Genomic DNA, 24,130 nt, shown 5'->3' on the forward strand with positions numbered 1-24,130 from the left:
CTCCTCAAAATCATCTCCCATTGTTCCCTACATTAATTCCTTCTTGGTGAAATACCTAGTATGGTCAAATGAGTGACGAATGGCAAACTTTCTAAATTTGAGCATAAACTTGTCCAGGAGTAAACCTTTTACGGACACTTTCAGGAGATAGAAGCTTAAATCCCATTTTCAACAGGAATCCAGGGCCAGACTGTAAGGCTATGTTGGCATCTGAAGATTTAGAGCGGTTCCTATTTTCATCCTGAATGGCTGTAGACCCTTCAGAAATCAGGCTGCTACAAACCAAAGTCTGTTTCCATGCAGACTGAGGGAGGAGGGTACGGAGATCTGCGGAAGGAGGGAACCATACGGGAATGTGGAGTTGGGCCTCGAGAGCCCCGCAGCTGGGCTAGTGGGGCTTTAGCAGAACTGCTCAGTGCCACAGCTCTGCTTGCCAGAGCTGGGCTGGCTGCTGGTGTGCTTTGCTGGCCCCATGTCCTTTGGAAACAGTCAGTCAAAATCTCACCCCACACCTGCCAGCCTCTTCTTTTCCTTACACAGCGGAGGGTCACATCTTTAATAAGGGACATCTAATAAATAAACAGCTCACAGAGGGTTTGTACACACTCAGCAGCTGTTGTGCACGTTTACAGGGGAGCTGTATGTTGCAGAATCTCAGTGTCTGGAGATGCCATCCAGCTGGCTTGTCCCAGCTATCCGCAGTCAGCAGCAATCTCTAACCACTTACTGATCGATAAAATTTACTAAACTGGTTTTGAATGATTATGAACTAAATGTACTTTTTAAAGGAATGACTGAGGGGACTGCAGCCACGACCATTTTCAGTGGTGTGAAGGATCCCAGGGGTAAGCACAATGTATGGGGCTCTGCCTTACAAGGGTTGGAGGAGTTTTTGTCTTTCGCAGAAGCCAGGATCAGGCGAAGCAGGTGCTGCTGCACCATCGGCACTCACACCTCCTGTGTCAGCGTGTCAAAATGCCGGTTGCACCGAGGGCACAAGATGCCCAGCCTGACACAGAAAACCCTTTCATCAAAATGCTCTTATGCTTCATGTAGAGAAGATATTATGAATTAAAGACCCATCCCCCAGCTCTGGGTCAGCAGACCAAGCACTTCAGTTTGTCCCACTCATTGAAGCAAACATACAGACGCTGAGCAGCAATACGACTTATAAACCCATGCCTCAAAGTAGCCACGTGCCTGAGCGTTTTCTGGGTTGGACCTGGCCAGCTTCAGGACCACCAGAGCACCTTCTGCCACCTCCCAGCACGGAGAAGAGCACCTCGCTCTGGAGATCAAGTGACCACCAATTTCCATAGCACTTTTCCACTTGGGAAAGCATTGGCAAAATCCAGCTCAAGAGTACCACCTAGCCTTCCTACAACACGTTACAAACACTAACCGTGAGCTCAACATCACCAAATTAGGCAGCTATCGACTCTTGTACCTGTGCTGTAAAACACAGATTTAAAAGGCTGATGACTAGCTCCACCACAGCATTAGGAAGAGAAGAAAGACCTCAGCCATGTCCCACACGGCCTTTGCTGACACAGGAGCCGCCCCTGCCCTCCTCCCGTGTGCTCTGCGTCATGCTCCCTCCAAGCCAGCCGTGCTCTGCAGGGGATGCTCGAGCTTTTGCTTGGTGTCCCAAGGCAGTGCTACACATCGGGGAGGGGACTGGCTTGCTGCAGCCCTTTCCCCATGACAATGGACAGAAGGGTTGTGTGTTTCAGGAATATTCACAGTTCAACGTGACAGGTTACACTTTGTATCTCCTAAACCCCCAACCCTGCAGCTCACACACCCGCAGACCGGTACCTGGCCCCTGCGCAGGCTCGCTGTGCCCACAGTCACTTCGGAGCTGAAGTCAACACCTAACAGCAAGCAGCACTGTCTTATTACCATTTAGCCGAGGAAATTGAGGATGTGAGCCCACTCCAGGAAACACAGGACACGTCTCACACCGAGGGGTACCTACAGCCTGAAGCCAAGGTTCCCGCATGTCCCGGTCATGGGCAGTGCGGTGCTCGGTGTGCTGCACCTCGTGCTGGCCACAGGGGACCCATGCTGAGCCCGGAGGCAGCCAAGCTGCCCTTGCAGCACTGCTGCCATGAAGCAAGGGCAGCCAGACGGCTGCTGGGCATAAGTTTGGAGGCCTGTGCAGTGCTGTTTTGTGCCCTGTGGACTTACTGGCTCAGACCTCTGATCACTCAGGAAACCCTTCTCCAGCACACAGTGTAAACATACCCAGAGTTATCCAACCTGGAATCTTGCCAGACCTCTGGCATGAAATCCCTTTTGCTTGAAAAAAATACAAATAAAATAAAAAAATCAAGATGATCTGAGTGAACAAGAAGGGACACGTTGCAAAGGCAAGGCAGAAGATTTGGGTTTTGTTCTTAGCTCCACCCAACCCCAGTGATGATAATCCTTTGTCTGCCTTTTTTCACTATTTAGATTTTAAGTTCTTAAAGATAGAGACAGTCTCTTGGTATTTGTTTATATAGAGCTTATATATCAGTCCCCAGGATTACTGCAATGATTAGAATAATCTTTAATGACCACAAATCACTGTGACCCATGTTTTACGAATCCTCGGAGCGCAGGCATGTCAGATAGGTGTACAAAATGAGGCTCTGAGCTAATTACAAGGTGTAAGGTACACACTACAGCATTTCTTCATGCAGTTTCTGTCCATTATATCCCTATATTTTTGCTTTGACAGTGCTATAACCTACTTGCTAGAGTTACAGAAACCAGTAAATGAGCCCTAGTGTGACTGGGAACTCAGCGCCCACCTTCCCTCCAGCAGGCTCACATCTGACAGAGAATTAAAAGTCACTTCTCTCGTTACTTCATCCAAAACCACCACCAACAAAACAGAGACAGTGAGAAATTCAACAACGCTTCCAAGAAACTAAGACAGACACAACCCTCTTGTAACTGGAATCTTTAAAATAAAAGCAGGACCTCCAAGCTGGGGCTGCTGACTCTGTGGACCTGGGGCACACACAGGAGGAAAAGAAGAAGGATGCCAGGTGTGGGAGGGACTCGCTGATTGGCATCTGGTAAACCCAGAATGGCACCTTGAATTTGCTTTTCATTTCTGCACAGCAGCATCAGGAGGAATGGGGGAGGAGAGGAAATGAGCAGTGAAAGAGTCACTCAGCCCAGGCAAAGCCAGGTCCCAGAACGAGCCTTATCGCCAGATTTGTTTCCCCAGGATTGCCCCAGGATGGCTGCCCACAGCTCCTCTGACTTCGCTCATCTGCTACAGATTACATTTGTATAGTCCTACAGCTAAAATATATTAATAACTGAATTCTGTAGGGACAAGTTTTTCAAGTCAACAAAACCCTGGCTCCAGGAGAAGTGGCACCACAATCACTGTAAGCCAAATTTTAGGGGAAGTTTGGGTACTGCTCTGCAGCCCCTGACCTCTCTTCAGTAACTATCCCCTGGCTGTGAGTGTCAAGTCCTTCAGCAAATCCATCCCACAGGTGCTCCTCCAAAGGCCAACAGAGTCACCAAAAAGGCATTCATTAACTTTTAGCAGGTTTTGAGAAGCAGCTCTTTGCCCTAGTGCCCTGCGACACCTACTTCGGCTGCTCCTGGCGTGCCCACGGTGTTCCCCTACCTCTCGCACAGCACAGACCTGCTGCTGCACTGACTCACGGGGAGGCAGAAGCAAATCCAAACAGCTCTGTTCTCAGATTAGTGCAGATGAAATACAGGTTTGCCTGTGTGTGCACTGCGAAGCCAGGATTTGTTTAGAAAAATGACTCTGGTTTACTTCACATGTCCATCCCTATATGCTCTCCCTCCGGTTGAGATAATTAACCTTCTTGAGGAAACATTGATTGGTCCGTAATATTTGTTCAGTCCTGTAGGATGAAGCTCATTTTGGTTCTGAAGTCAGTCCTATTCAAGTAAAGTGTTGTTTGCATTTAAGATCTTACTGGCTGTTAAGATGAATCAAGGTGCTTGGGGCTGTCAAGTTGAAAGCTTAATATCTTCAAATTGCTGCCCAGGTTACTTTGAAATATTTATGTAATGTACCTTTCTTTTCTGGCAAATTACCATTAATGGGAAAGAAGCTTAGTACTACCTAATTGAAACAGCAAAGTCCCTTTAATGGAAACAATTATTCATTATAGCCTTTTTTTATTATTATTTTTTTCCTGTAGTATCTTAAAAATACCTGCATTCCAGCAAAATGTTTTATGTTAATCTAGACTCTGATTCCATCTTAGTCATTTTTCTCAAAGCCGCTGCCTTGAGGAACCAGGCAAAGCAATAGATAAGCACTGATTTCACTCTTCTGACAATGCTTTTGATGTGAAAAATCCTTTTGCTAATGTAGGCTGTTTTTAAACAGGCTGAAACCACTTCAGTTGGAAAGCGTACTATCATGGTATCAATCCAAGACCTATTGAAGCCAAATGGAAAAATTCCAAAAACTGCTCCTCAAAAGGGTTAAAAAGTCAACAGCAAATATTTTCATAAGGAGTTACTCAATTCTAACCAATTATCATAGTCAGAAAGGTCACAGGCTTTCTCTTAGCTACCTAAAATACTCAATAACATGTTTATCAAAGTTCATTTAAAAAAAAAAAAAGAATCTATTTGGAAAAAAATAGTGAGTTTTCACTGAAATAATGAAGAACAAAATACTCCCATTCTGAAATGCCAGTACAATGCCTCATCCTCTCCTTGAGGGGCAAAGTTTCCTATTGAAAATCGTTTAATAGAACTGCAGGAAACTAGGGAATCTAAATTGTAACAAGGAGGAAGGGTGATTTGTGACAGCGCCAGCAGGCAGGACATTCATGAGGTCTGGGATAATTTCCCAATATTGCTGCAGACTTCCTGCATGAACTCAGGCGAGCTGCTTACCCTCTGTTTGGTACCCACCTGTAACAGAGAAGTACCAGTGCCTCTCGCCTGCCTCTGCCCTCTTTAGGTGCCCATTTCCTTGGAGCAAAGACCAAACTCTTATGCTATGGAAAGCTTATGAAACTGGTAGGTCCCAGTATTGGTGTTGATAAAGCTACAGGAGAGGTGTGGAAGCCAAGGGGACAAATCTCTGTTTGCTGCCATGCATTGCACTTTGTGCTGTTCCCTTCTTGCTCCATCAGAACGTTATGTTGTGATGTTTGGGACTTTTTAATTTACTCCGATGCAAAACAAGAGGGAAAAGTTGCTTGTAAATTACTTGCCTTTACTGATCTGGGGAAGATTTCAGAGAAGGTGGAGCCCTAGAAGGATAAACTCTTGTCACTGAAGGATTGCATGAGAGGAAAGACAGGAAACTCAGCTCTATGTTTACTAGTTGCAGGAACAAAACAAGGTCTTACATGCATGGATATGAAAGTCAATATTATTGTCCTCTAGGAGAGCAGAAGAAACATAAAGATAGAAAACAGAATAAAGTTGTTGGGAAAAACACTAAGCACTGCACCTCTTACAGGCACATTGTAAATAATCAGGCAAACAGCCAGCTCAGTACATGTTCTACTTTCTTCCTTAAGCTGATTGCAATGAATAGGAGGATGATGATATTTTCATATGAGAACAAAATAAAATAACACCAACAAAAAATGGCACCCCTCCCAGGAACAGCTGCCTGTTTATAAAAAACAAATCCATTAAGGCTCTTGGAGAAATGGAATACTCCAGTTCTGTCAATAGTGACCAGGTAAGCAGCAGCGAGATCTAAAAGCTATGTAGGACTGCAGTAGAGCAGCAGCTCTTTCAGAGTCGAGTACTTACCTTCGACATTATTGGTTCCAAATCAATCTCACATGCCCTGTATTTACCCATCTGTACTTGTGCTCTGGCTTCTCAGACTGCAGGATGGAGAGACTTTTTTATTTTTTTTAAGTAGATGTCTAGACAGTTGTCTTCGCATCAGACAGAGTGATCACACAGGAAATTCAAAGGCAAACTGATGTGAGCTGCTACAAAATTGAGGTGTTCGGGAGGAGGACGGCAGCTCTCCCAGCGTGGGCTGCATGGCCCACCTGCAACCACCATCCGTGTCCCACTGCCCGTGTCCGCCCCAGCCTCATCCGTGCTTGAGATCTCCGAGGAGTCAAAGGAATCGTTCAGTTCTCGTCTGAGCCCTACCAGAACCAACGTGAGGTGCCCCCTGTAAGTCAGTGCCACTTCAGTGGGGGCCACGCTGAGATCCGTCACCCACCTGGGTCTCCAGTCAGCACTAAAAGAGAGAACCTAATGGAAGGAAGTGCAGTTCCCATCAGTCAGTAGTTACTGAGTGGAAAATAGACATTAAATTGAGCTTCCGCTCCTTCCTCTTTTAAACCCAGAGTGTACTAAAAAACTGAGAACTTTGAATCACCTTGTGATTCATCATAGCATAATACAAAGCATTACGTTCCCTATCTGGTTACATGGAGAGGTGACACATGATCAGAGCAAAGCTTCAAGACCAAAGAAATAATCTGGCTACATAAATAAAACAGGTGTGAGCTTGATTCATTTATTTTCAGAGTAACCATGTCTCTATATGAACTTACTACAAAGAATTTGTAAGTATTATAGACCTTTTTGGACCTACACTACCAAAACAAGAAAAACTCTGATACCTACTTCATTACTCTTCTGATTTTCCCTTTTCTGCCACAGGATGTATTGCAATCAGGATGGGCAAATAAGAGAGACAATTCAATCAAAAATTGTCAAAGTTGTCAAATGTCTGAAAGGGGTGGATTTCTCAGGTTTTCTTTGCTTCTTTTTAATTTACATATTATGTAAAAATAGTAATTACATTTCCCTATTCTTTAATGGAAAATATCTATAAACTTTGATAACATTTTAAATGAAAAATTAAACTACAGTCAAAACAACCTAAAACATCCAGTTTTGAAGAATGATTTTTTGTTTTTAGATAAAATGGGCATTTCTCAATTAAAGTCTTTCCCAATCAAAAGTGTCCATTTTGTGTGTCTGCCCGGGCGCGTGTCATACTTGCAAAATTCTAAAAACCACTTCGAAAACAAAAGGGAAAAGAATGAAGAGAGAAGAGTGACAGATGGGAAATGGGCCCCCTTCCCATGAGAAACTCTACCGATTCATCGCAAATCCTCAGGACAATCTAATTTATAGTGGTGGTCTTAAAGGCATAAAGTTAATCTTTAAACATAACCTTAGCTATGGAGCACTTAATAATTAAATGAAGACTCCTATTGTTTTAATAGGAACACCAAATTAATATGACCGTTTTAAGGCAAAAATGATTTCTGAATTGCTGTCACCCAAACGACAATATTTTAAGAGACTCTAGGAATAACTCTCCAGAAGTAATTGCTTCATCTTCTATAAAAAGTAGCACAAGGCATTATGGAAGACAGTTTTCATATCAGACCAGCTGAAACCCCCAGAGCAAACACGAAATGAGGATTGCGCACGGACCTTTTAATGGTCCCATAACATTTTTTCTTGCCTTTTTTGGTTTTCAAATAATATACATCGTGTTTTACGGCCAATAAAGTTTACTGGAATTTTCATGGCTAACGGTCACTCATGGTGCAAATCAGAGCTGGGGAGGAAAAGGGATGCTATTTTTACGCTGCTTCTGGCAGAAACAGCCTCTCCTCCGCCCGAGGAAGCGAGCTGAGACCAGGTATGGCCTGCCTCTACAGGGGAGGGAGCCTGAGCGCCTGGAGGGGGGGGGCAGCTCCGGGGCTGTGTTCTGCTAACCGCTGTACGCACAGGGGGAAACCCATTCTTTCAACATGAAACCAGCAAAACAATTAGGCACATATAATTTATGCCCCGTTTGGAGAGGCTGAAGAGGAGATGAGTGGCAGGTCAGCTTCAATTTCAGCCGACTTGAGTTAAATCCAGTCAGAGAATTGCAAAATCAGAGCAGGGGCAGAAAATGCTCATTTCCTTGCGGCAACTCTGAGAGGGGCAGGCACGGCCGCAGCCTGGCACTCCACGCAGGCGCTCCACTTGGCAGAGGTGCCAATTTATTTATTCATTCCACAAATAAAGTAAAAAAAAGATTTTTAAACTAAGTCATTTGCAGCTGCAGCTGTTACTAATACCTCAAACAAGAGAGTCCCACTTAGGGCACTGCCTTAGCAGCAGCAACAAAATAGGACAAAAATCATCCAGCATCTCAGGAGGAGTATTAAATGGTCTGGTGTTTAATGAGTTTTAAATATTATCTGCTGTTTAAAGAATCTGAAGTACAAAGACCTGAAATTCTAAACATCTAATACCGATAGCGCATAAACCAAGGACTCACAGACCCAACGCATTAAGGCAAGGAGCTGCAAGACCGTGTCATGTGTCTCAGTCCCAGCCCGTCACCACCTTGCTATGGGGCACAGCCACCTGGGTTCCTGGGTGCTCTGCCAGGCTGAGCCCTCCCTGCTCTGCTGCCTCAGTTTCCTTCACTGGAGCGGGAGGTAACGCTCGCCGTGCGGCCGGCCACGTGGGCAGCCTCAGTGAACATTTGGAGCCAGCAAGGAGCTGGTGTAGGAAATAGGTGGAATTCCTGAGCCCGTCGGAAAGGCTGGCGGCAGCAATCCCACAGACTGCGTGGAAACAGGCGTGTTGCTTTGTTTACCTCAAGCTTTATTTTTTAAAGCACCATGACAGCTCTGAGACTCGCTCTGGCTCAGACTAATCTATTTTCCCCTCAACACCTTGTGGCGAGCCGTCTGCCAGCTTCCCATCCAGACCAGGGGTCACAGGCGCCCCGAGGGACGTTCCTGGCTGCCGAGCACCGCATTGGCCGTGTGGGAGCAGCAAGCTCTGCATGGTCTGACCCGCTGGTATCAGCTCGTCCCTTGCTCTCACCTTTGGGGCACGGCGGACTCCCAGGGTCAGCACACATACCTCCGAGTCCCACCTCATCCACAGTCAGGCAGCAGCAAGGCCTCAAGATGCCAAAGCAGCTGAAATGAAAAGCTGCTGTTCTCTGTGTTAGGTTTTGTACGGGTTGTACGGGTGTACGCTTGTTTCAGCTCAATTCTGTACGAAATAAACTCGACGGCTGGACAATGAAGATACTATTATGCACCAAGGATTCATGAGCCTCGTGTTAGCCTGGAGTTATCTCATGAGCATCTTAGAGTATTTCTAACACTAGCCATTTAAAAACATGAGTCAGACTTGCTGTAGTCACAAATGGGCACTTTTTCAATGTCTCAGTCATGTTTTTGAGCTCCTTCTGAAGCAACAAAGACAAGAAACTTGCTGGGTTTTTATATAAAAGCCGAGTCTTAAACAACATCTTAACCCTGTCTGCTGGGACTTTCCGCATAGCACCAATTAACGCAGCACTCGTGATAAGATCCTGAGAATGGATGCTACAGTTTTTGTAGGATAAACAACAATGAAGTTAATCATTACTATAATTATAGCTGTATGTGGAGCTGCAGATGCCTCACATAAAAATTGCTTGTAAATGGGAATCCTTAACTTCTCCCAAGTTTTGCTTAATCCCAGTTTGTTTTCTATTTAGATTGTAAACTTGTTTGGGCTGAATCTCTCACTCCTGTTCATGCAGCATCTGGCACATGGGGATGGTGAACCCTCGTGGAGCTTCTGAGCACTGACGTGAAACAAAAATACCTGTGTGCAGGGAGTTTTATTTTGGCTCTCAAAATATGGGCTGAAGTTCTCTGATGAGAAACCTGGGGATACTTATTTCTGTCGGGGAGGCACTGTTCACATTCAACTTTGTTGTTGTTGTTGTTGTTGAAACAATTTTTTTCTGGAGGTTTTGGATTTATCAGAACAAAGCCAAGACAAGATTCTTTTAATGCAAACAAAAAGTACAAAAGAAATCTTCAGAGTTTGGGATTTTGTGGACAACAAGCTAGAAAAAAACATGCTTAAAGCAAAATCATTTTCCAGATGTTTACAGCTCTTGTAGCACACATGCCCCCAACTCCGGGAGGAAGTTTTTTTTTTAAAAAAGGAGGGGGGATCTGAATTGTGACAAGGACCTCTAAGTATTAGCACAACACCAACTAAAACCAATAATGAGACAACTGGGCTTTGTTGGCATACTGGAGTAGGTGGAAAGCTAATTATGTCACCAGAGGAGGAATGAGCAAGTAGGTTTGAGCTGCACGATGTTGGCAGAGGTCTGGGACGAGGAGGAGGAAGAGGAGGAGGAAGAAGAGGAGAAGGAGAAGGAGGAGAAGGCCCAGCTTCTGCCATTGCCCATGCCACAGGGCCCTGACAGCAGGGCAGGCTCAGCTGCTGTGGGCAGAGCCGCTGGCACCCGGTGATTACGGCGTAGCGCCATGGCTCCATATAGGACACAAAGCTAACAGCTCAAGTGAACATTTTAGCTTGAAAAATCCCAACGTTTCTCAGGGAAGGGCACAAGACAGGATTTACTAATTAGGCCATTCTTTATAGACATGTTTGAATGGTGCCTTGGGTTCTCATAAAACTGCTGCCTAATGAAGCAATTTATAATTAGTATACACTTGTCACTTAGAAAATTACTACTTCGTATATAGGATTAACAAAGTTTAAATTTGTATCCAGTACTTTTTGCTCAAGTTCAAACTTACATGCCAGTATGAAATGAAAAATAAACACCAAACCACCAACCAACAGGGCTGGCAGCTCACAGCATCACCATCCTCATGTGCTCCAGCAGCCCAAGAAGGATCAGGCCCAGGAAGGATCGGAGCACGGAGGAGAAGAGGTTGGTAAGGTTTTGAGGACAGAAAACCCTATGAATGAAGCAGCGAGCACACCAGGTCCTCCCAGTTTTCTCAGCCCCTGAAATAAGGGGAGTGCTACTAACACCACTCAGGGAGAGCACCTCATCTGGCTCCTCTCAAAGCCGGGATTTCAGCTGGGAGAATTCAGAGCATTTCCATCCCTCTCCAATATACATCTGTGTTTATTATTTTTTTGCCTGCAAGACTGACAATGAGCAACCCTGTTCACATATTTTCTAAAAGAGAGCATAGTTTGTTTATCTGTCAGCTATAGGTGCCAGTGCTTAGTATGTGTGGAGCGACAGGAAAATAAATGGACTTACTATGCTGCGTGTAGATCCCCTTCCCTGTCCCCCACAAGTCCCCCAGTGTGTTGTCTCGTCTCTGTTCTCAAACCAGACTTGCAGCACACAGCGCTGTGCCCCTGCTCGATTTGCTTGGATGCTCAAAGGGCACACTTTCAGAGTGTGGGATTTTCTTTTTTTTTGGAGGACTTGACCATTTATCATCCCAAAGGAAAAAGTTCTCACTGATTTCACGAGGATAGACCCTTTATAAATGACTGAACCAGCTTGTACAGACAGAACAGATTCTGTCACTTCAAGCACTTCCTCACCCAGAAGCAACGGAAGAATTTCATCAGATATAAGGCCTGCAGCAATTTTTCTTCCTGGCTTAGGAACTGGCCTGAAGGGATGTGAATGTCCCTGCGATGTATTTATGGAACAGCCAGAGCTGTTTCTGAGCATTCAATTCTTAGACAGGAAGATGGACAGAAGCAGTGTTTTCCCTCAAATGGATTTTTACACATAAAATATGAAGAACCCCCCAAATGAAAATTCCAAGTTAGAAACCATTGTATCATAACAAACAAACAAACAAAAAACCCCACACCTTCAGCAGAAAACTGGAAAATTTGGGTTTCTGGCTGAAAGACTTTGAGTTTTGCATTTGTTGCTGAAAAACAATTGCCAAGGAAAACAGATGCAAACTGGGAATGGCTCTGTTTAGTTGAAAACATAACTTTCTGCCTAGAAAAGCTGAAAATGAAAGCTTTGGTGAGCCTCTGCATTCTGCACATGGGACATACAAGTACGAACACTGCTGGAAACTGAGATTTGCTTCTCTCTTATTTCTGAATGACCAAATGTCAAAATACCCCCAAAATCATGACAAGGAGAAAGCCAAGCAGCAGGGATGCCATGCCCCACCTACGAGACCACAGGAGGAGCAGTTACGGGGCAGTCGTGGCGGCTTGGCTTGGCCAAAGCAGAAGGGTCCAGGTGGGAACCATGCTGCACCCAGCAGGCTCTGACCCACAGGGACAACCCTGCTGCCTGCACGAGCCAGCAGGAAACTGTTTATCTGAAGCTTGTCTACGTGATAAGTTCATCAAAAAGCGGCGAGACTTACAGGACGGAACAAGTCCGTTGCGGACCTGCCCTGGATGTTGGTAGGCTACTGCAGCCTCGGCACTTGGTGGGCTTTCAGCACGGCGGGTCGGGACCAACGGGAATGCAAACAGCCCCCAGTGCCACGCTGTCTGGCAGGTTATTTGCTAACGCACAGCCACACAAACGAAACCTCCTGTTAGCAGGAAAGGGGAAAGCCAGGACTGGGGCATGAGATCATCTCTCACCAAGAAGCAAACCAAAGCACCTCAGATAAGCAAAACTGGTCTGTCCATCTGGCTAAAAAGATGAAGAGATTCAATCTCCCTTGGCAGAAGGAGCACACACAGAGAGCTGGAACACGGCTCCCAGGCACGGTTCAGTTCACAGCAGTGTCGACAGCCAACATCAGCTGAGCCTCCCCCAGCCCATACTTACCCAGGGGCAAACCAGCCCCGGCTACAGGTTTGCCCTGCGTGCTGCCCCACGCATCGGGGCTCTTCTGCTCTGTTTTTTATAGGGCCCAGCCACCCCGCCATCCTGTAGCGGGGATAGATGCCTGGGAGCTGTCTGAAATGTTTGCTGCATGGTATTCAGCTAAAAGAGAATTAAACACGCCAGAGGCTCAGTTTTCCCATCCTTAAGGAAGTTTTGTAAAGGTCTGTCAGTCACATCCTCCTGGATTAAACTAGATTAAGCATTTAGATGTCCACTCTCCCTTTATACTAGTACAGACAACTCTTTTAGTGTTAATGTACAGGCTACCACCAACGTGAACAAGGAAAAAAGCTCTGAATCGGTTTTCAAAAGTTACTTACAAGAGCCAAGGTTCGGGGGGAAGGCAATTCAGCAAGCAAAGCTAAGAAAAAACATTCCCAAACTGTCAGCTTAATTAGCTTCAGCACAATATTTAATGTGGTTGAACAGCATGGGTTGGTTTGGGAAATTTAGCATCAACTGCAGCAGGCATGCAGTGCCTCAGTGAGAAACGGATGAAATCTCTTTCTAGTACACAGCAAACTTGCTGGGAAATGTTTTGTTTGCTGGGAAACAATATCTGGCTGCAGGACGAATCTGCTGCCCAGTTTTGGCCAGTGGAGGGGACTGACAAGCCCAAGGACAGCATTCGTTCCTGGCTGGCCTTCCCATGAGACCGCAGTGGCCTTTCTCTGTGTACCTCAGTACATTATGCAAAGTGGAGCTCTGAAAAGCCTGGGAAGCCTCACCTTGAAAGGACTTCCACTCTCGTAGGGTGAGATTAGGACATTTTTCAAACAGGAGGGGATCAGACCTGGGGCTCCGGGATTGCAGCTGAGCATCTTATCCAGTTAGTCACAGCGCTGAGTAAGTGCCAGCACTGCCTCTGCCTCTGGCAGCTTTGCAAATTTTGCTTTTTTTTTTTTTTTTTCTTCCCCGTAAGTGCAACTGCCCAAAAATGAAACATCCTATATGGAGCTGAGTGGTACATGGCACAACAGAGATTCAGGGTTTTTTTCTTTAACTTTTTGGTTATTGAGCCAAAAAGTCATGCATCTATACAGGTCATCAGTGAAATATGCAAGTTATTAAAAAAAAAGTGAGCATTCAGCCTAACAAACTGGCACTATTATCTCCATCCTTGCAAACAGTAACAAGAAATCTTTAAATGGTGAAAACCCTGCTCCTGGAAAGGTAAGGACACAAAGCCATCGAACCTAGAGTCCAACCCAAACTTCCCCCCATCACCTCAGATTCCTGAAGAGACTTGTGGGGAGGATCAGCTTTAAAGATCACTGCAAGACCAAAAGCCTTTATCTCACAAACCGGCCCCCATTTCCTGAAGTCATCCAGAGATGCTAAGCTCAAGCAATTTATCATCTCTACAGTTACTTGTAAGAACCATTCTCTTAAAACCAAGATTAAAATGGCTGAAAACGTCTGCTGCAAGCATCTTCTGGTGGGGAGAGGGAAACTACCACTGAGCAGAAACACCAAGTCTCTGCTGAAGTGAATCTGCAGCCACAGCCGTGCATTTGCACCGTTTGAGGATCTTGGCCACAGAACTGTTTCAGAGAAGGTCAAAGAACAAGTCGGAGAAGCTGTGTGCTAGTTTCCTAATAAGCTTGCCTTGTCTCACATTTCTGCTGATTTCTTTCATACCTTCAAAGTTGTTATAGCAGCTCATAAAGAGAAAATAAAGATTACACACAAGCCTTTGCCCTTGAGACCATCCCTGACCTCTGGTTTGCCATTTACATTTATTACAAAAGAGCCTGAAATGTTTTGGAGGCACGGAAAGGCATCTGATGGTTACAGAGGGTTTTGCACCAATAACGCTCCCTCGCTGGGTTTCCTCAGACAGAACTTTGCAAGGATATTGAAACTCCCTCGGTCACAGGCAATAAATGCAACTGTGCCAAGGCTGGGAGGAGGGGAGGAGGGGGATGGTTCCTTGCACACCACTGCTCTCTTATCCATCTGGAATTAGGAAAGCACGCCTGGAAAGAAAAAGCCAACAGCTTTGGATAAGCCAGCCCAATTCCTCGGCTATGACATATTCATTGTATGCACACGTGCGAGAGACCGCAAGTAACTCATTTGACTGACTTCAGTCATTAGTTAAAGTAGAATAAATGAAAAGATTGACCATGGCAATCAGTAGCAAAGGACTTCTTTAACAGTTCTGCAAGCCAACCTTATCTCAACTGCAGAAGGGAAGCAGTCTTGAGTTCAAAATCAGATTTAACAGGATTTGAGAGTATTCACATCTGGTAAAATCTGACCCAGGATCAATGCTTCCCTGCAGGCTTGTGCCATTGAAATCAATAGGAATGACACTGGAGACGTAAGCGTGGTCAGCTTGGAGTCACAGCAACCAGAAGGCAAGAGCGAGTTGTCATGACTGGTGGGCTCCCGAAAAGGAGCCTCCTCCCTGCTTCCATCCCTCGTAGCTTCAGCTTTCTTTATTAAACTAGCTAGGATTTGCCCATGACTCTGCATAATAGCTATAGCTTCCTTTTAATCTGCCATTCACAAACTGCCCGTTGCTACCACATGCTGCACTACAGCCTAGAGGAGAAAGACAAACTGTTTCTCATGAGTGTTCATATATTCATTTCAATTCAATTTAAATGTGAGCTTCATTATGACCTTGTTAGCGCTCCCTCTCCTGTTTACTTTCCATTAACATTCAGGCTGTCAAACTTTATTAGCACAAATGACCATAGAAAGACCGAGCTGCTTGAATTCTCGCAGTTTGAAACAGATTTAGTGGGCGAAATTCAATCTATCTGGTAGGCTAGGAGACCTCTCTGCTGTGCGCCCGTCTTCTGCTGACTTGCAAATTTTGGAAGCGTTCACAACCAAAATGTGATGACAAGAAGAAGCCTCGTGCCCACGTCAGGAAAAACAGAAACGACACACTCCCAGGCAGCCAGCCACAGGTAAGCTAATTTTGGATTTCTTCATGTCACAGACTGAAGAAAATGTAAATGGGAAGGAACCATTCATATCCATCTATTTTTTCAAATCATTAAAAAAAAAAAAAAAGGAAAAAAAAACTCAAACCCAAGTATATTCTACAAACAGATACAAAGCAGGAAAAATGTCAAATAAATTATATGATTCATGGAGCTCTGCAAACCACACAAGCATTTTGTATGCAGCCCACACTATCACCTCTGTCTCAAGAGAAGATGACTTCTTTACTGAACTCACCCTTCCCTTTAGTCTCAGTTAGATTTCTTGTCCCCAGAAGAATATTATAACATATGGTTGACTTTCTCACATAATACCTAGTTCACAATCTCACACAAAAACTTCCACAATATATGTCATTTTGACACGGGTTTAAACATGATAAACAGTGTAATACAATCTCCAGCTGTTTGAACAATTCTGGTCATAAACTGCCTCTCTGCATTGTCATCATGCTCGCTTCTACATGGAGCCTTTGTTCTCTTTTATTCCCTACATTACTTCTACTTCCACTCCAAGACATTTTGAAAGAAAAATGCATAAATGCAATGTTAAAAGCAATATTCCCTTGGATCTTCTATCTCTATGCAAATGAGAACCTCAATTTCATTTTGTGTTTGTTTGTTTGTCTGGGGGGGTTAAAATCAGAGATGAACAAAAATGTAGCTTTTTTTTTAAGTCTGGTTAGGTCATTCTGAAATGCTGTGTGTAACATTTCAACAAAAGTTTGCATAAAGCATTTCAAGAGTGGGAGAAAGTAAATGAAAGAAAAAAGAGAAAAATTAAACCATTCCAATTTTTCAGGTCAAAATATCCATTTCATTATTTAGTTACTTTTATTAAAAAACTTTCAAGGGTCGAAAAGCTGGTAAACAAAATATTTTGTCTGTTTATGAAGTTGCCACAGAAAAAATGTTTTGTTTTCAGTTGATTGCAATGACTTTTTTTCCTATTTTTTTAGTGTAGCCTAGAAGACTGGGACAAGACTTCCCCTTTTTTGTGCGGTTCTAGTGAAAATAAACTTAACATCTAACAGTGAAGCAGATGTTGATTAGGGGAGGTTAATACCCACTGGCACGTTGGTTTCTAAGCCCCACTTCTGGAGGTTCCCAGCGCTGGTCAGTTATGAAACCCAATCTGCCTCTGTGCTAACACACAGCCCTGGCAGAAAACTCCTCTGCTTTGAATGCTCTTGTGACTTTTGCAAAGCCTGAAGAATAGACGCTTTCCTATTGTTCTAATATGATGGCACAGGATACGCTGGAACACTGAAGAGGAAATGAGATGGCAAAGATGAGAGGCCCATGAAGACAAGCCCGTGTCTGAGCCTACAACTGGCTGCAGTGGCCGGGGGCTTGCTACAAACCCTGTCCAACAGTTATGCTCTTCTGCGGTGCTCCAGCGTGGCTGCATATTCAATCCCTCCCTGCCAACCCAGGTGTGGAAGAAAGAATATATCTTAATATCATAAGAAACACAGAAAGAATAGAGAAGCATATTTTACTTCATTAGTGGGCTTTAAAAGCTAAGATCTAAGATAAAGATGAAGGGAAATTTAGGGCAGGCTATGGAATGAGTTCCCCAGGGAAACGGTAGAAGCCCCATCATCAACCAAGATGCTTGAAATTAAACTCAATAAAGCATGAGAAAGTACGTGGTACTAAACAGCATCAGCAGAAGGCTCAGCCACGTGAAGTGTCTTTTTCACTCCTGATTTCTGTTCTCTTCTCACCCTGTCCAAGTGCCCTGGCAGAGTCTGCTCCCACTCAGCATCGCTGTCACTCCTCAAACAGCCAGGGGCAACTTCAGTTATTTTAATGGGTTTAGCTTTATGGTAAATTCCTACCCATAAATGTAGAGGGACACATCGTTACAGGCTTATCTGTGCTGAGTAATACCTTCCTCTGGCCTCGCCTGTAACTTCACACTGCTCTGAGTAAGGGAGGTCACTGCACCACTGCCCGGGGAGCGAAGAAGGAAGCGGGACCTCCTGCGTGCTCCTGCCCTCATGCATGCTCTTGCCCTCCTGCCTGGTCCTGCCCTCCTGCTTTCACTCTGCCACTTGGCGCCACGTGGGGCCAGCAGCAGGTCACAGGGACGAGCTCGCCCTGTTCCACATCAGCGAGACGCAGCGGCAGTCACAGACGGCAGGCCAGCACTGAAGGCAGAACAGACAGGTGCCTGGGCGGGTAACTTGCTGTTCACTGTGCGAACCTGGGGTGAGACTCGGGTAGTTCTGGCTTGCAGATATGATGGGGTTATTCCTAGTGTAAGAGAAAAAATTACCCAAATCAAATAGATTAAAAACCATGTTGGCTCATGCCAGGAAAGCCATTAATATAACTAAATGCTGTTGACAGGGAAAAAGATAAAAATCACATGTCAAAGCCAGGGAGGGGAGGATTTGATTAAAGATGGCCTAACTGATTCAGCAGCAGCAATTAAGGTAGCTCTTCAAGTGGTGCAGCTCACCCTGCCAGGAGGCCAGGAGGGAGGCAGCGGGTCTGGCTCGTCGCTTGCACCAGTGTTACACTGCTGACACAGCTCCACGAAGAGCAGAGCAGAATCGGGCCCGAACCGCCTGTGGCAACATTACAGGATCAGATAAGACACCTCAGGAATGCAGCAGTGAGTGGAGCACTTTTGTAATGCTTTAATTTCCATTCTTGGCTTATTCTGTCCCAGCTTTCATTAAGAGACGAAACATTGGTTGGAGGAAAAGTTTTTACATGAATTAGTTTAAAGGGCAGGAATTACATTCGCATTTTAATGGTGTGGAAATGAATAATCTGAATAGGGAGCAACAAATGTGGGAGGGGCTGCTATGTATTTTCCGTTTACCAAACGAAAACAGCACTCGATTTTCTTATTCAACCACCCCTCTGGTTAACTGGCAGCCATCTGCTAGACGCTGAGGCTCTGGCCCTGCAAAGCACTCAGATGCCCTCTGATGCCGCATTAGTTAGCATTTGTCCCCAGGGTGCTGAGTGGGGGCCCCAGCCGAGCTCAGACCTGGCTGTGCTGGGCTCGGTACAGCCTCTGCCCCACACCGTGCCCCACTGATGGGGCTGGAAAGTGAGCTCGACACAGAAAGTGATGTGCCCCGGGAGGAGCAGATAGCACCCTGTAACACAGGGGGCAAAGTGCAGCCGCCTGCCCACACTTAGAGCATCCTCCCATCACCAGGCTGAGAGAGCTCCACAGCCCCAGCACAGCATCATGGATACGTGTGCTGAAGGGTTTGTTTGGATGAGGACCTTGAAATAACTAACACCAAGGAGAGCTTCACCCGAACATGGTTGCAGAATTATGTCCTGAGCCAAGAGCCTCACTGAAGTCAGCAGGAGACTCTCATGGGCATCAGATGAAATCCCTGCTGTGCTTGGCAGTGTGTTAGAGCAGATACACTCAAACAGCTTGTGTGCATTACAAGGAGTTACCACCTTTGCACTGTGCATATGTGGCAAAAAGCCAGATGGCTTCATGCATGATTCCCTTTAAGCAGAAAAAAAGAAAAGCTCCAAACAAAGCCCCTGGCTCATCCATCACTTCAAATAAAAATGAGCCAGCTACAGATATAAAACAAGCTATGGAAGCCATCAGACCTTCCTTCTCTTTGGAACCTCAGACAAAAAAAAAAAAAAAAAAAAAAAAAAAAAAAAAGCATTGATTTGATTTGATGCAGGCCAAGGTTACACCATATTATTTTATTTTTAAGCAACTGTGAAATGTGGGACAGGATATTACACACAAAAACAGAAAACATTTTTACTGTGTTATTGTTATAATAACATAATAATGCCCTAACAGAGCCACTACAAATTCCTCACCTTTGCAGACCAACCAAGCTCCAATGGTCCTGTCCCCAGCATAAAAGCCAGACCAGATTTTAGGAAAATGCATCAGAGGAACAAAATGAATCACAACACTTTGCAAGACAACCTATCTCATACTGGTGAGTCTAAAAGCACTTTAGAACTAGTTATTAATTCCAAATGCACCTGCTAGGGAGTCAATATTTACACCTCCTTTTTATCAGTACACAAACTGAGGTCCAAGGCATTAGGATGTTGCAGTGAGTCAGTGGAGAGGCAGGGACAGACGCCAGAGGTCCTGTTCCAGTGGGAGTTTGTTCATCAGATAAATATGCTCTGCATGTTTGCCTTATACCTGGATAAACTAACGGAGACAATATGTTTGCCTGAAGTTTCACAATGAGTCACAGCGAAAGCCTGAAAAGGACCCCAAGAATTCCCTAAAAACAAAAAAGTAATAAAAATAATGTACCATACTGACACTTGCAGTGCAGCATTCATCCAGAGGAACAGTATTGAGGCCCTGCCTTTTTATTTTTGCAAGGAGAATCCCACAAACTAAAAGGCCACTGAAATTGCACCGCTTAAGCTCCGGACAAGAGCCTGAAGGCAGCTGTTGTATCTTATTTGGGCCCCATTTCCAATTAGGCTCTTGCCTGAAACCTCAAGAAACCACACTACCAGTCACTTGGAAATAGGTAACAGGAACCGACAGGGCAGTGCTGCTGGTTTAAGAGCAATAAAATACTACGTTGGACTTATGCCACCCACTGACCTCATTTCTTCAACCTTTTCTACACAAAACCTACCTACTGACTTCAGGGGCAACTGTATAGATGCATCACTGCAGTATCTGAAATTTAGTACCTGGAAATCAGAAATAAATCTTTGTGTCCAGCATCAGAAATTCAGTTTTGTAGTTGTGCAGGCAACCAACCTGTATGTGCACAAGCCTGGATGGGTGAGCGGACAAAAGCAGCTCCCCCTGACACACACTGATCGGTTTCTCTTCCAAAGAGAAAGTGGTGCCATCGTGTCTGGGCAGGTCTGTTGGTTGGGTTTTAGTATAACAATTTTGGTTGCACTACAAATCTTTGAAGAGAAACAATCACAAACAGCCTGCAAATAAACTCCAGCACAACTGCCTGTTCCCCAGGGAGCTCTTTATCACAAGAGCTGAATCTAGTTAGAGAAGTTAAGGGAAGAGCAACTTCTTTGCTAGCTCTCCCAAAAGAGAATGCCACACTGCAGTAACAAAAATGATGGAAGGACGGGTGTGTATGTAATAGTGCCATCTGCTGATTGCATCCTGAGCCATAGGCATGTGTCTGGCACGTGTAAATACACATGTACTTACACAACAGACTCAGTACACATCTGCCATAGCATCGCCAACAGTATTTTTATTTATTCCTAGCTGTGGCACTGGTCTTAAGGTAGGCCATTGGTAAAAACGTTCTCTAATTCTCTAATTCTTTTGTTGTTGACAGAGCTTCATGCTAGAAAAAAAAAAAAGTGCTGGGTTGACTTGTTTCAGGAGTGCTGATTCCTTTTATATACCTATTCCTTAGGTGGATGAGGCCTCGCCAGCTGAATGTCAGTCTCATGATTAAAAGAAGCAATTTTCAGCCAGCACACAGGCACGCCTTCCACCTGAGAAAGACCCAAGGAAATAGAAGGAAAGAAACAGGTACAGCTTAGTTTACTTACTAAAGTTGCTCTGTAAAGAAAGCCATGAACAATGAGGTCTAAGAGCACAAGCTGTGAAGAAAATAAAGTGCTTTGGGGAGACCTGCAGAGTGATCTGGAACAGACAAAGGAAATTTGGTGTTTACAAAGGGCGAAGAGAGGAACAGCAATTGTGTGAGCTGGGAGGATGTTCTAGGATGGCACAGAACTATATAACTGATGGTCGTTAATCTCTGCAAGGGAAGGAGCTCTTTTTTGTGCCATCTGTTTCTAATTACTGCCCCACTTGGCTCTGGGCCCAAATTGAGCAATTCAAACTCAATTCCAAACCACCCAAAGTGTGAAAGGTTTCGGAAGGCAAAGGAATTGGAGTATTGGGCAAAAATCGCAAGGTTTATGGCATTTACACATGAGCACCCAATTAGCTTGTGCAGAGTGCCAGAACAACACACACGAGCACCCTCTTAAGTCATGCATGAGCACCAAATCAGTCCACCCATGCACACCTAATTACTTTATGCAGGAATGCATAAACTCCTGCACGAGCACCCACTAAGTACGCACTGGTGCCTAATCAGTCTTTATTCCTGAGTGCACAGTTAACTCATGCATGAGCTCCTGATTAGTTTATGCATGGGTGCCCAGCTGGTGCTGAGTGCCTAACTGGCACATGCCTGAATGCCCCAGCAGGGCATGTTTGAGCACTCAAGTGCTTCACGCATGAGCACCCAAATAATTTGTGCTCGAGGGCCCTGTTTTATGCATGAGAACGCAATCACTACATGCATGAATGTCCAATGAGTTTATGCTTGAGGAACCAGGGATCCCATGCAGGAGCCCCCAGTCAGTTTGTGCATGAGCACCCCACTGACTCCACCCCAGCGTGGTGCTGGACACGCACAGCACCTTTTGGCTGCTGGGGCTGTGGTGGTGCCTGTGCCAGGTGCTGGCCCCGGCCAGTGCCCCGCCAGCTCTGAAACTGCTGGAAGCACCCAGAGCACCCCAAACACCCATGAGAAGAGCCTCCAGCACTCCAGCTCCAACATATTTAAGAAACAGCAGCAGCTGCTAGCAGTGGGGCTGCAGACATGCTCCTGGAAGAAGACACTCCATGTGCAAGGCGCACACCCCAGGGGACTGGCTTTGATATGATTCATAGGTATTTTTACCTTCTTTACGTGTCTTTTGCAGAAGTATCAGAAACACCACTTCTGGAACCAGGAAAGGATGCTGTCTAGAAGCTCTGATACCTGCCCAGCTGCTTGTGATTCTGCAGCACTCCCCCAGGAACTCGAACACAGAGTAATGACTGGCGGTCTCTAGAGAAAAGCTTCCCTCAAACAAAATGCATTGGCTTAAGAGGGATAAACGATGAAGCTCTACAGCCCGTGCTGCCACACAGGAGCTCAGATAAGATGATACGATGACATACAGCGGTCATAAAATCTGAGGTCTTATCAGTCCAACTTGGTTAGGTCTCTGAATAAGCCTAGCATCACTGTTGAGTCCAACTTGCACAGCTTTCCTTGTTCAGGCACAGGGAAAACAAGGTGGTATGTATAAAGCCTCACTCATGCCAATAAAAATGTACTACAGGAATGAATGTATTTATTAACTCTCAGCAGTGATGCCAATGGTTTTGGCTCAGCTACAGTTTCCTGGCTTTGGACACAGGGTCACAAATCTCTAAGACTGTTGATTCTTGCCCTGGAGTAAGGAAACGTCTAACGTCTGAGCTGGAGCTGGCTACCCCAGGGGACAGAAAGTAAAGCCTAGCACCCTTGCAACAGGATAATAACTTTTTTAGCATTCAAACAGAAAAAAATCAAACATTTGCAAGAGCAGTGGAAGGGGTGGCTTGAAGACATTTTGGATCAGCTCTTTCCACTTATGTTCAGCTGCATGCAAAGAAAGGAGCCAGGCAGAGCACCCTGCCTGGGAGCTCCCGCCGCAGCCTGAAAGGGGAGGCTATTTCTGAATGCTCACAGCAGTGTGCTGGTGGTCTGAGGCCTTTCAGGAAAAGGCCAGTGCAGGACTGCCTGCAAGGCTAGAGGAAGCATGTGTCTACCTGGCTTGCAAGCAAACTTGCAAAAGCAGAGTTAATATTTACAAGAAATAATGATTTTTTGAAGTAACTGGCAAAAGTTTTAAATTAAGTCCTTTTAGTATTTAATTAGATATTCAGAAAGTTACCACAGGAGGATCGCAAGAGGTCCTTCTTACTACCCTGAAAACAGCAAATATGGGGATAAGCAAATATCACAATTATGCGTTAGCCCTAGCTAATCATCTCATAACCAAAAAGAGTCTTGCCTTTAACTGTCATCCTCCCTGGTCCCTTCTCTGCATGCCTGAGTTCTGCTGCCCTTTACACCAGGACAGGACATATGTCTTCTTGCATATTCAGTGTTTAGCACAACAAGAGGCAGATAAGTCACTGGAGACTACTCATGCTCAAAACCAACAGAAATATGTCTAGCATTTGCCTATGGTCAATCAACCTGGGTCACATCAAGCAGAGCATTTGGGATGTGTTAGAACAGGCATAACGCCTGCAGTTAAGGCACTGGCACATCACCGCAAGTAACTCATTTGGGAGTCCCATTTCTAAAGGTGAGCTAAGTTCTTAGGAGCATATTTCTCAGTGAAAGCTGATCAAAATACATTTCTATGGTCCAGACAGTCGAACTTTTACTTCAAAAAAAAAAAGATACCTAGTGATTCCTATCCGCAAAGCTTCAGTCTAGGTCACATCCAACCAACAGCAAATGGCACACACAAGGAGTACGTACTGGCTGGGTCTGGCCTGAAGAATCTCTGCTGAAAATGGGTATTGGCCTCTTAAATCCCTGGGCTGCTGCATGTACGTGGTTGAAGAAGGTAGTCAATAGGTTTCTGTAGGAGCATTTGCAGACATTCAGCCCACCCTCTAAGCAGAATCTGCCAGACAAGTTTGACTAAGGCTGTCGCTCTATTATCAGACTGATCTTTCCCAGCACATACCTAGGAGAGCTAGAGACGTTTTTCCTAATGCAGGCAGGAGCTGGGCTCGGAAGGT

General features: G+C 45.1%; 2 long non-coding RNA genes across 6 annotated transcripts in view; one reads left to right on the forward strand and one right to left on the reverse strand.

Moving 5' to 3' along the window:
* LOC126913529 (uncharacterized) overlaps positions 1 to 24,130 on the reverse strand; it is a 143,813-nt gene that overhangs the window by 85,976 nt on the left and 33,707 nt on the right. The gene's annotated exons all lie outside the window — the stretch shown is intronic.
* Positions 16,557 to 22,591, forward strand: LOC118254014 (uncharacterized). The gene is made up of 4 exons (XR_004780573.2): positions 16,557 to 18,196; positions 19,407 to 19,523; positions 20,955 to 21,073; positions 22,264 to 22,591. It is a non-coding gene; the product is annotated as an uncharacterized LOC118254014 (long non-coding RNA).

The sequence above is a fragment of the Cygnus atratus genome, chromosome 18, assembly GCF_013377495.2.
Source record: "Cygnus atratus isolate AKBS03 ecotype Queensland, Australia chromosome 18, CAtr_DNAZoo_HiC_assembly, whole genome shotgun sequence".
Lineage (NCBI taxonomy): Eukaryota > Metazoa > Chordata > Aves > Anseriformes > Anatidae > Cygnus > Cygnus atratus.